Below are 11,226 nucleotides of genomic sequence, written 5' to 3'. Positions count from 1 at the left end.
TCTTTAGTTGAAGAAAGACTAGAAAAGTTATCTCATCTGTTAATCTTAAAAATGATAACATTGTGTTTTGTAAGGTAAGTTCTACAGGGTAACAGGAAACATTTCACTGTGTAGGGTTTAGCTCAAATGAACTTTGATAATGATAAACAATGATTTGTTTAGGATTTGTGAACAGCTTATTTATGTGTTCTGTAGACTCTTAATAACAATTTCTCCAAGTTTTCCCTACCCTAGCTGAACATAAATGATTGGTGAATGTCAGCACTCATTGGGAGTTTTGGATGCTATTTTGGTAGTTCATGAGATGAGAAATACAGTTGACCATCCACATGATATTTATAACATATGTGTAAAGTGAATGGAGAAAAGATGGAAGTATTACCACCAAAAGGGATATTAGCAGTTAATTTAAGACCAGCTTGTGGTGACAGTGGGTATAAAGCATTCTAGCTCCTCTTACTTCTTCTGAATAGCATCTGATGGTGTAGCCTTTAAATCACATAATTTTTGTGTATGTGTTAAATTCTGTGGCAGCTCCATGCAAGACAAGGCACTGAAATGTAATCTGGTTTACTGTACTACAACTCTGAATTTGGGTCTGACAGGATGGCAGTGTTTTTGAATGTATAGGCCACTGCAGTGGGTTTATGTGGTAAGGTTCTGGAAGTGGGGGTCCATAGGGGTGTTGTACGCAAGAAGAATCCAGAAGCTGCCTCATGTTAGATAAGAGTCCTGCCACTGGCCAGAGCTGAGCCAGTAAGCAATGTTGTTTGTGCCTCTGTGGGAGCAGATTTAAGAAAAGGGAAAAAAGTGCTGCTCAACAGCAGCTGGGAGAGCGAGGAGTGAGAACCAGCCCTGCAGCCCCCAGGTCAGTGCAGAAGGAGGGCAGGAGGTGCTCCAGGCATGCAGCAGCAGTTCCCCTGTGGGCTGTGGAGAGGCCCCTGGTGGAGCAGGCTGTCCCCCTGCAGCCCATGGGTCCCATATGGAGCAGATCTCCATACTGCAGCCTGTGGAGGAGCCCCCAGTGGAGCAGGTGGATGTGGCTGGAGGAGGCTGCGGCCCATGGAGAGCCCCTGCAGGAGCAGGCCCTGGGCTGGAGCTGCAGCCCGTGGAGAGGAGCCCACACAGGAGCAGGGGTCTGGGGGGAGCTGCCGCCCACCCATGGGGGACCCGTGCTGGAGCAGTTTGCTCCTGGGGGATGGACTCCATGGTACGGAGCCAGTGCTTGAAGAGCTGCTGCCTGTGGGCAGACCCCACAGGTTCAGTTGGGGAAGGACGGCATCCTGTGGTAGGGACCCCACTGGGAGCAGGGGCAGAGAGAGACCATGAAGGAGCAATGGAGATGAAGCAACAGGGAATGACTGCAGCCTCCGTTCCCCTGTGCTGCTCGGGGGGAGGAGGTGGAAGAGGGTGGATGGGGGGAAGGTGTTTTTGGTTTCTTTCCTTTGTTTGTCACTTCTCTAGCCTGTTAGTAATAAGCAATACATTTTACTATCTCCCTACTTTGAGTCTGTTTTGTCTGTGACAATAATTGTTGAGTGATCTCCCTGTACTTATCTCAACCCTTGAGCCCTTTGCATCGTATTTTCTTCCCCTTCCCCTTTGAGGAGGGGGAGTGAGAGGGTGGCTGTGGTGGAGCTTGTCTGCCCACCTGAGTAAAACCACCACAGCCATGTGTCTGAACACACAGCTCCATCCTTTCAGTTAATTATTTTATTCCTGCATGCCGTGTCACAAAACGCTATAATCAAGATTCTGACTACTCTGCTATCAAAACCTCCTTTTATTTTTGCCAGTGTTGCCTGTCCCTTGCTGCACTAATCCAATATTTCCTGACAAGCTGTTACTTGCTGAAGTGCCAATTTTGTGGGAATTAGCTTTACTATTTATTTGTATAGGTGAACCAGAAGTACTGGTAGAATAACATTACCAGAAAGGTACTCTTCTTCATATCGCCTTACATGCCCAAGTCTCCTGTCACTTTCTCCCTTAAACCAGCTGTCAGATCTATGATGAGATTTCCCCCTGTCTGTCCTTCAATTTAGTTAGTGCAGCTCCCTCTCTGGTGAAAATGGCTGAGCTGTGCTCTGCTGCTGTTTCTGTCACAGAATGACCTGGAGATCTGAAGCAAAAAACAGATGTCTCAATAAATTTTTGTCAAGATGTAATTATCTTGGGAGCAGGGAAACAAATGGTGGGGAGAGTCAGAACCAGATGCATGAACTTCAAGATTCACTATCATAATTAGAAGGAAATTTTGAGGAGGCAATGAGAAAATGGCTGGAGGAGCATAAGAGAAAATCCCTCATTAACTGTTTGTGATTTTGATTTCACATGAATCACTGGAATTTCTTTTCTGCTAATGGTGCTCAAAGCAAGAACAGTGAGGGTTGAACAAAAGGTATCATCCTGAGTGCTTTTAAAGAAATAAATCCTGGCCAATAACACAGGGTATCTTTCCCCCAGGAATCTGGCCAAGCCACTTCTTCCTTTTGCAGTGAATAGAACATGATGAACTGTGGATTTTGTCAGTAACCATAAAAACTTTGTGTTTTCACTATGTAGAAAGTTTGTTGCATATTAATATAACGTGCTGGCATATGTGGGGGATGTGCTTTGTAAAGAAATTCCTGTGTTTCCACTATATATAAAAAAAAAAAAAAAAGTGGGAATGCTGGTTGTATTGCGAATTGAATAGAAGAGAATTCCTTCTGAGTGCTTAAAAAAACAAGCAAAAACTAAAGGCTGGATCCATCCAAAACTAAAGGCTGGATCACATTCATAGCCTGACTGTGTGCTTGGACACAGAGGACAGGGTATAAGTATTCCAAATCTGCAAGGTGAGTATTATGATTAGTGTTTCAGTGGGTTTTTATCTATCTATCTATCTATCTATGTATCTATCTATCTATGTATCTATCTATCCAATCTATCTATTTGTCTATTTATGTATTTATTAATGGAAGTAGAGTTCTTATTGTTGAGTTAACCAGTGTTTTACAGTTTTAGTAATGTAAATAACCAGTTCCTTATGAGGTAGGGTGAAGCCTGTAGCTCTTATTATAGGCTACTTGCCCCTACTCACATTCCATATCTTAGCAAATGTCTTACAGTGCTACTGGGGGTCCTTATGGTGGCAGTCTTGTGGTAAAAATCACTCTCTACCAAGCAGTGCCAGCCATAAACATCACTACTTCACAGAAAGTTATATTTAGAATTTTGTGTTTGGTAGTTGCTCTTTGAAGACTAATTCCACAAATCAGATCTTCCTATATGCTGTTCAGTGATATGGTGACCTTTGCAGTACTCTTTCTGAAGGTGCATGGTGAGTAACAGAGTGAGATCATCACTCTAAAACAGTAGATTTAGTAAGGAAAACTAATCTACTCATCCAGTCTTGAACTACATGATCAAAATTACATATTTTTAGTGGTGGTTTAACTTTAGTCTTTTATTATTATTATTTTTTTTTTTTTTCCTTAAAGCCCCCAAAGGAGATTTTGTTTCTTTGGATGAAACTAGACTTTTTTTTTTTTAGCTGCATTTTAAGAAAATGTTGGGGGTAGTCTTGCCTGTTTGTTAAAATGCCTTTTAGGTGAAAATAAAAGAAACAATTTCTAGCTGCTATGAACAGAAATTCCAGAGTGATTAGAGGGTTTCCTAGCTCAGACAGCACTCAGATTCTCCACTTCCTGTGCAAAAGCCATTGCCATTCCCCGAAGCACTACATACTGCAGCTTGGTACGTCCACAGATCCCCTTACCAGAAGTGCTGGCACCTGAAGCACCATATGCAGCTGGGCCGCCTTCCACATGTCTTTCTGCCCAAGGGACTGGTTTAACTTGCAGGAACTTTACGATTAGAAGACATTTAATGAATTAAAGCTCTACTGAGGTAAGTTTTGGTTCATTGCAAAGGCTTCCTTCTTTGCCTCATACTCATATCCATTCTGTAAGCATAGTTGTGCAGTTGCAGTGTCATTTATCCTGACATGCAAATAGCAATTTATAGGAAGAGTTCTCAGAGCATGCAAAGTAGCTGGCTGGTGTTCATTCTGTGAAGACGAGTACAGGTTCTTCAGGAAACAGTAAAAGTTTTCTAATGCAATTCTCACCTTGTTTAAACATTTCTGGGTTTGGACACAGTTATCTTATAGTGTCAAAAATAAAAATATGTGCAAGCTGGTTCCCCTGAAAAGGTGGTCTCATTGCTCTCAGATGCCCTGCTTTTTGCTGTTTTGTCAGATGCAAAGTCAAAGACTATGTTCTGTCCCCAACCCAAAGAAATGTCTGGGACCCCTTTTATAATCTCATTGGTGGAAGTGTGGTGTTTCTGGTTTTGTTTAAGAAGTATCACAACCAAATTATAGAAGACACAACCTCAACTCAGAACTCTTACTAATCTGTCAGTCTTTTCCTTTTATATAGTCCATTTTGGAATTAATACTGATGGTTGTACCTCACCACCCAAAAAAGTCAATTTTAGTGATCAAGGCTGTTCTTTAAGAGACAAGGAGACAATTTAACACTTTCTATGACTCTCCTATGGTAACAAACATCCCTTTATCTTCTTCCTCATTTATATGTTTTCAGGTATTTCTGATTAGACATTAGGAAATATGCAGGGAGGAATTAAAATAAATAGGGATTCTTTATTAAAATTCAATGTTTATAGTTGCAATTTGTTCACTTGTAGCATGTCCCTTCCCTTCCCTTCCCTTCCCTTCCCTTCCCTTCCCTTCCCTTCCCTTCCCTTCCCTTCCCTTCCCTTCCCTTCCCTTCCCTTCCCTTCCCTTCCCTTCCCTTCCCTTCCCTTCCCTTCCCTTCCCCTTCCCCTTCCCCTTCCCCTTCCCCTTCCCCTTCCCCTTCCCCTTCCCCTTCCCCTTCCCCTTCCCCTTCCCCTTCCCCTTCCCCTTCCCCTTCCCCTTCCCCTTCCCCTTCCCCTTCCCCTTCCCCTTCCCCTTCCCCTTCCCCTTCCCCTTCCCCTTCCCCTTCCCCTTCCCCTTCCCCTTCCCCTTCCCCTTCCCCTTCCCCTCCCCCTTCCCCTTCCCCTTCCCCTTCCCTTTCCCCTTCCCCTTCCCCTTTCCTGTTCCCTATATATAGTGACAGTCATAAAAGGCTTGCTTGAATGGAAACTGTTTAAAAACACCCTGGGAAAATAAGCTTTTGCTCTCCTCTGCTTCAGAGTGAAGCTGAAAATACAAATGCAAGATTAATTTTCAGTTACTTATTCAGTAGAACAGGGCTAACACTTTCAAAGATGCATTGCAGACTTAGATATCTGATTTACAGAATTTAAGTGGCAATGGACACCTAATCTTAACCTCATAGTTAAGTTTATAGAAGTCTTTTGAAATTTAAACATGAACATAACATTTATTTAGGAGCAAGAAGTCACTTGAATTCTAACACACAGGAGAAAAGACGAAAGATCAAATGAGATTTTTCATATGCCTCAGAGCTGTCTCACTTTAGGGGTGCCCATTTTTTTCCAGCACAGTATTTTTTTTTCTTTCTTTTTTTTCTTTTTTTTTTTTTTTCCTGTAAATACTTAACGTGGTCCAGATATATCTAAATAACAAAATGAGGTTTTGTTGGTAACATGTTCTAGGTTAATTTATTTAACCTTTGTGTCAATGCTAACACAAAGACAGACATATTAACATAAAATTGACTTTGACACATATTATAGACACATTTACAGAACCCATGCTACCATGTTTTTATTCCTATTAAATACTAACATGAGTAATGGAAACATCCTATCATACATTACTATTGTACTTTTGTTCTGTTTACTTGTATGTCACCTCTTAACAACTATTTGCATAAGTCATTATGAGGTCAATAGATGAAGTAATATGTCTTCTGAAACACCAGCCCAGCAAAGGTCTCTCCCAGAGGATGCATAATGTTTTAATTCCACCAGGACAAGAACAAGGTACATCCCATTCTGAGCTACCCATCTGAACAGCTTAGTGGGTAGACCATTCACTCAAGAAATGAAAAGTTTGATGTATTCTTGTACAGTCCAGTTTTGAAGAGTACAGTAAGGCTGTAATCTGACTTTCTGAAATGTTTTGGTGTTGATGTTGTGTTGAGACAGGGAAAGTCTAATTTTGTGACTAAAACAATTCTTGGAGAATGGTCTGCTGGTCTCAATAAAAGTAGCAAGCATATGTTTAACTTGTAGCTCCTCTGTTGTGTTTTGTTTGTTTGTTTGTTTGTTTGTTTTTTACAATGGGGAAAATAATGTATGTGGCATTAGAAATTTTAGTAAAGCTCAATTTACTTTAACATTAACAAGACATTTTGAAATGTTTGCTTTACCCGCTTCTTTCTGCTCTTGCATATGGTAGACCAAAATACAAAAAGTCCCTTGGGATACACAAGTCATTTACTAGTACATTTGTAATCTTCTTGTTGGTATACATTTTTTTTTTTTCATCAATAGATAATTTACCAGTGGTTTGTTTCAAAACTCATTAAGATGCCACACCTCAAGTACTGTGTTCAGTTTAGGGCCCCTCACTACAAGAAGGACATCGAGGCCCTGGAATGTGTCGAGAGAAGGGCTACAAAGCTAGTGAAGGGCCCAGAGCACAAGTCCTATGGGGGCGGCTGTGGGAACTGGGGTTGTTTAGTCTGGAGAAGAGGAGGCTCAGGGGAGACCTTATTGCTCTCCTCACCTGAAAGGAAGGTGTGGGCCTCTTCTCACAGACAACTGGTGATAGGACCAGAGGGAATGGCCTCAAGTTGTGCCAGGGGACATTTAAGTTGGAAATTAGGGGACATTTATTCTTAGAAAGAGTTGTCAGTCATTGGATCAGGTTGCCCAGGGAGATGGTGGCATCACCATCACTGGGGATATTTAAGGCAAGGTTGGATGTGGTGCTTAGGGACATGGTTTAGTGGGTAACATTGGTAGTAGGGTGATGGTTGGACCAGCTAATCTTGAAGATCTTTTCCAGCCTTAATGATTCTATGATTATGTGATTCTTTGAATGTGAAGCTGGGCCTTCATTTGGTGTGCAATTTGGTGTGTGGTCTGCAGTGGTGGTCATCTGACTATCCTTAATGTTAACAAAGTTACTGAAAATTATTGTTGTCTTGTAAACAAATAGTTAAATTCCTTGCATTGCAGATAAGAAAGAGATTCAAACTATGGCACAGAAGTGTACAGGTTGGCATAGCCCAAAGACTACTGCCATTCAAAATCAAATTGTCCTGGCTTGTCATTTCCTTAGTCCATGTACCCTGATGGTGTTCTGCTTCATCTCTTGAGCTATTTTGTGCACAGTTGTTGATCTGCTGATATACAGGTATACAGCTAGTTCTGTGTTTGATCCCTCTGCTTAACAGCTCGAGGAAGTGCTCACAGAAATAAAGGGCCATTAAGGAGACCAAGACAGCAAGTCTAATACTAAAGATACTGATATCTTTCATCAATGGCAAGCACGAGAAGAGTATTGGTGTGGTATGGTCATTAATATCTGGACAAGGAACCAAACATAGATGAAGCATTTTGAAATCATGGTCTCCTTTGCTGTTGAAAAGGTTGGTAAGGAAAAAGGTTTTTGTTGTATGTTCTGCAAACTATATAAACAACTATGTTGATTTGCTGATGTCATGGTGGAATCACAGATGTCATAGCGGGAGTTTGCTATAGACTGCCCAACTGGGCCAAAGTGGCAGATGTAATATTCTGTATTTTCTTCACATAGAATGTCCTATTCTACATGAGACTGGGACAAGTCTCACAAATCGGCAGCACTTGTTCTCAGGGGGACTTCAACTTACCAGAGTTAGAAATACAACACAGCAGAGAGGAAACAGATGTTTCTAGAGTGTGTTGAAGATAACTTCCTGACACGTCTAGTGAGTGAGCCAATGAGGTGAGTGTCCCACTGTATCTTTGTTAACAAAGATGACTGCCACTGGATGCTTATTAACAGAGAAGGACTTATGGGTGATGTGAAGGCTGGAGGCCACACTGGGGATAGCAATCATGAATTAATAAAGTTGTTTGTTTTTTTTTGTACACTGTATCTTAGTTATCAGAGAGTACAACATAACTTATAAACATGCACATATATGTTTATTCAACAGATAATATATCATAGAATGGTCTGAGCTGGAAGGGACTTTAAAGATCATCTATTTCCAGCACCCCTGCCATGGGCAGAGACACATTCCATGAGATCAGATTGCCAAGGGCCTCATCCAACCTGGCCTTGAATACCTCAAGGGATGGGGAATCCACAGCTTCTCTGGGCAACCTGTTCTAGTGCCTTACCACCCTCTGAAGAATTTCCTCCTAATATCTAACCTAAATCTATCCTCCTTTAGTTTAAGACCTTTGTCTCTTGTCCTATCATTATTTACTCTCTACCTGAGTAAAGAGTCCTTCTCCATCTGTTTTTTAGAAGACCCCTTTAGGTATTGAAAGGTCACAGTGAGGTTTCCCCAGAGCCTTCTTTTCTCCAGGCTGAACAGCCCTAACTCTCTCAGCCTTTCTTCATAAGAGAGGTGATCCAGACCTCTAATCAACTTCATGGCCCTAATATGAAATACTTTGTAGGAAGTCCTGAGGTCCACAAGGGCTAAGCATGATTTGCTTGACCTACTAAGTAATAATAGTCTCTTCCAGGTATAAAGCAATACTGCAAAGTTCTGAATTCTTTTAGATGTCCGAAAAGTGAAAAATTTAAAGTTTCATAGGTACTGGTAAAGAAGGTTAGAACTGAAAGCACTACATGACCTTTATAGCATGTTGTTGTAACATGCCTAAGTAGACATGCAAACAGGATGTTAATTTAGTTTGTGAGATGAAGGAACAGCAAGGAATTAGTAAAGACTTCTGTTTTCTTGATGTTTCAAGCAGCTTTTTTCCCACTCAGAAAACAGTCCTTATAAAGAGCATAGAAAATATATTTTCCATAATGCATTCTATAAGCTACTTTGCAATGTCCTCTTAATATTTAGATGATAAGTGAGACTATTGAACGTGTAATTAACAAGGAAGAACACCTCTACTGTGTGTCATAGTACTGGCCATTTTGGAAATGTGCAATGTGGTGTTTTCCATCCAATTTCCTGTACTTAGCTTTAAAAAAAAAAATCTAAGAGAAAGACTAATAAGCAAAATGTTTACTTTGATTTTCAGTATCTTAAGATCAAATGTTTTTGTATTGTTTACCCTTGGTTTTACATTTTATAACCAAGTAGTCATTCAATTTAAGCAAGACGTTTAGATGTAGAGCTTAGGGATATGGTTTAGTGGGGACTGTTAGCGTTAGGTCAGAGGTTGGACTCGATGATCTTGAGGTCTCTTCCAACCTAGAAATTCTGTGATTCTGTGATTCTGTGATTAAATGCTGAAGTTCCTCAGCATGAACAACCTGTCTGGTTAAGGTAAAGCACAGATTGTTATTTTTCATAGTCCAATTTAAAATAAAATAAGCAATTTCAAAAACATCACATAAATAAAATAAAAGTGGCATAATCCAATTTAAGAAATAAACATTTTTAAAGTGTAATTTTGTTTTCAGTCTCGTATGTCTTAATAAGACTAGAGCTTAAATAAATAAATAGATTTAGAACTGCACACTTCATTCTTCAGAAAACTCAGTAAATACCTAATTTTAATGTGACTTGCTCTGGATTTTGTGCAGCAGCTTTCTTTTATTCTTCATGCACCTCTTCCAATCCAACCCCATACCACATGCTCTACGTTTCCCCCGTTTCCATTTCATCCTTCTAAGAACCACTTAGTCTAAGTACATTGAGAACACTATGACACGTCCCAAAAACATAAAGTTAACCCATAAGTGTCCTGTGACATACTGCATAAACTCAGAAAAACAGTTCTTGCACAACCTTGTCAAACAATACTAACTTCCTAGCAGCTGCCACTGCCCTAAAATTAATAAAATTATTGTAAAGGCTACCTTCCTGAGTATACCAGTGACACACTGTACTGAAGGAGTTAATTATCATCACTTTTTTACTCTGTTCAATGCCATTTTTCTCATCAGCTCTCTTTCTCCCTCATGCACTGCGTTTCATAAATAAATGGCAAGATAGAAAACTTTGGTTAAAAACTTCTTATGAAAACAAAAAAAAAAAAAACACCCCTCTGGACTATATGTGCTCCAGTATGTAAATATTATTTTCAAAGTCAATGAAACAGTTAAGATCTCTGAGATGAAAAATAGATTCTAGTAGATCTTTGCTATTTTGTTGGTTTAAGGGTTGACTGTAATCATGCTCCTTAATTTATTTTTCATTTTCATTCCATTGTATAAACCCTGCAGGTTTACTGTATGTATGTACTGTATCCATGGCTTACTGTATGTATGTATGCATGCAAGTATGTATGTACGTATGCATTGATCAGAACCTAAAACCTTATGGAGAATTCTGCTTTCTTCTTATGTGCTTTTTTTTTTTTTTTTTTTTTTTTTTTTTTTTTTTTTACCAGGAAGTAGTAAAATGTTTTGAGATGCTATTGAGTCTTTAAGTTACAAAATCTAGATTCCACCTTAAAAATGTTCCATACTGTACGTTGCATAGCCTGGGGTGCTGACTAGCTGCCAAATATCTATCAGAGAGTGATTTATGATATATGATATGTTCCTCAGCCCAAGTGGAGACTGTTTAGTTGAAACATGAGAAAGGAGAGGCCTTGTGCTCTCAAAACCATGATGACAAGTTTCTGTTTGGCTTTCTGAGGGAACATACAGTACAAAACGTGCCATATTTTACAACACCAAAACTTATGTAAGGAACAAAACTAAATTCACTTAACCCCTGGTTTCATTAAGGTTTTCATTTTGTACTTTTTTTTTTTTTTTTTTTTTTTTGAAGTCTGTTTCTTCATATAAACAAAACAGTTTAAATTTTGCTTATACTTTCCTTTCAATTCTACCTAAAGCCTGTGTTATGATTTCTGATGCTTTGTGTTCTGAAAAAAAATTTCCCTGAAGCTCTGAAGAAGTACCTCTCCCATATGGCTTTTGGGATCTACACTTTGGCATGCTTGTGTAGAACAATATGGACAGGTATTCTGCAGTCCTGAACAAAAAAATTCTCAAAGGTATTCTGATATTATTCAAGGACACTTGTAGCCAGGGAAAACAAATAAATAAATAAAGTCTGCATAATCCAGCTGATATATCTTGTTTAGACAGGCATTCAGTCACCACAGTACCTAACTTCCAAAATA

The sequence above is a fragment of the Netta rufina genome, assembly GCF_964035555.1.
Source record: "Netta rufina genome assembly, chromosome: Z".
Taxonomy (NCBI): Eukaryota; Metazoa; Chordata; class Aves; order Anseriformes; family Anatidae; genus Netta; species Netta rufina.
Note: the sequence above shows the minus strand (reverse complement) of the source record.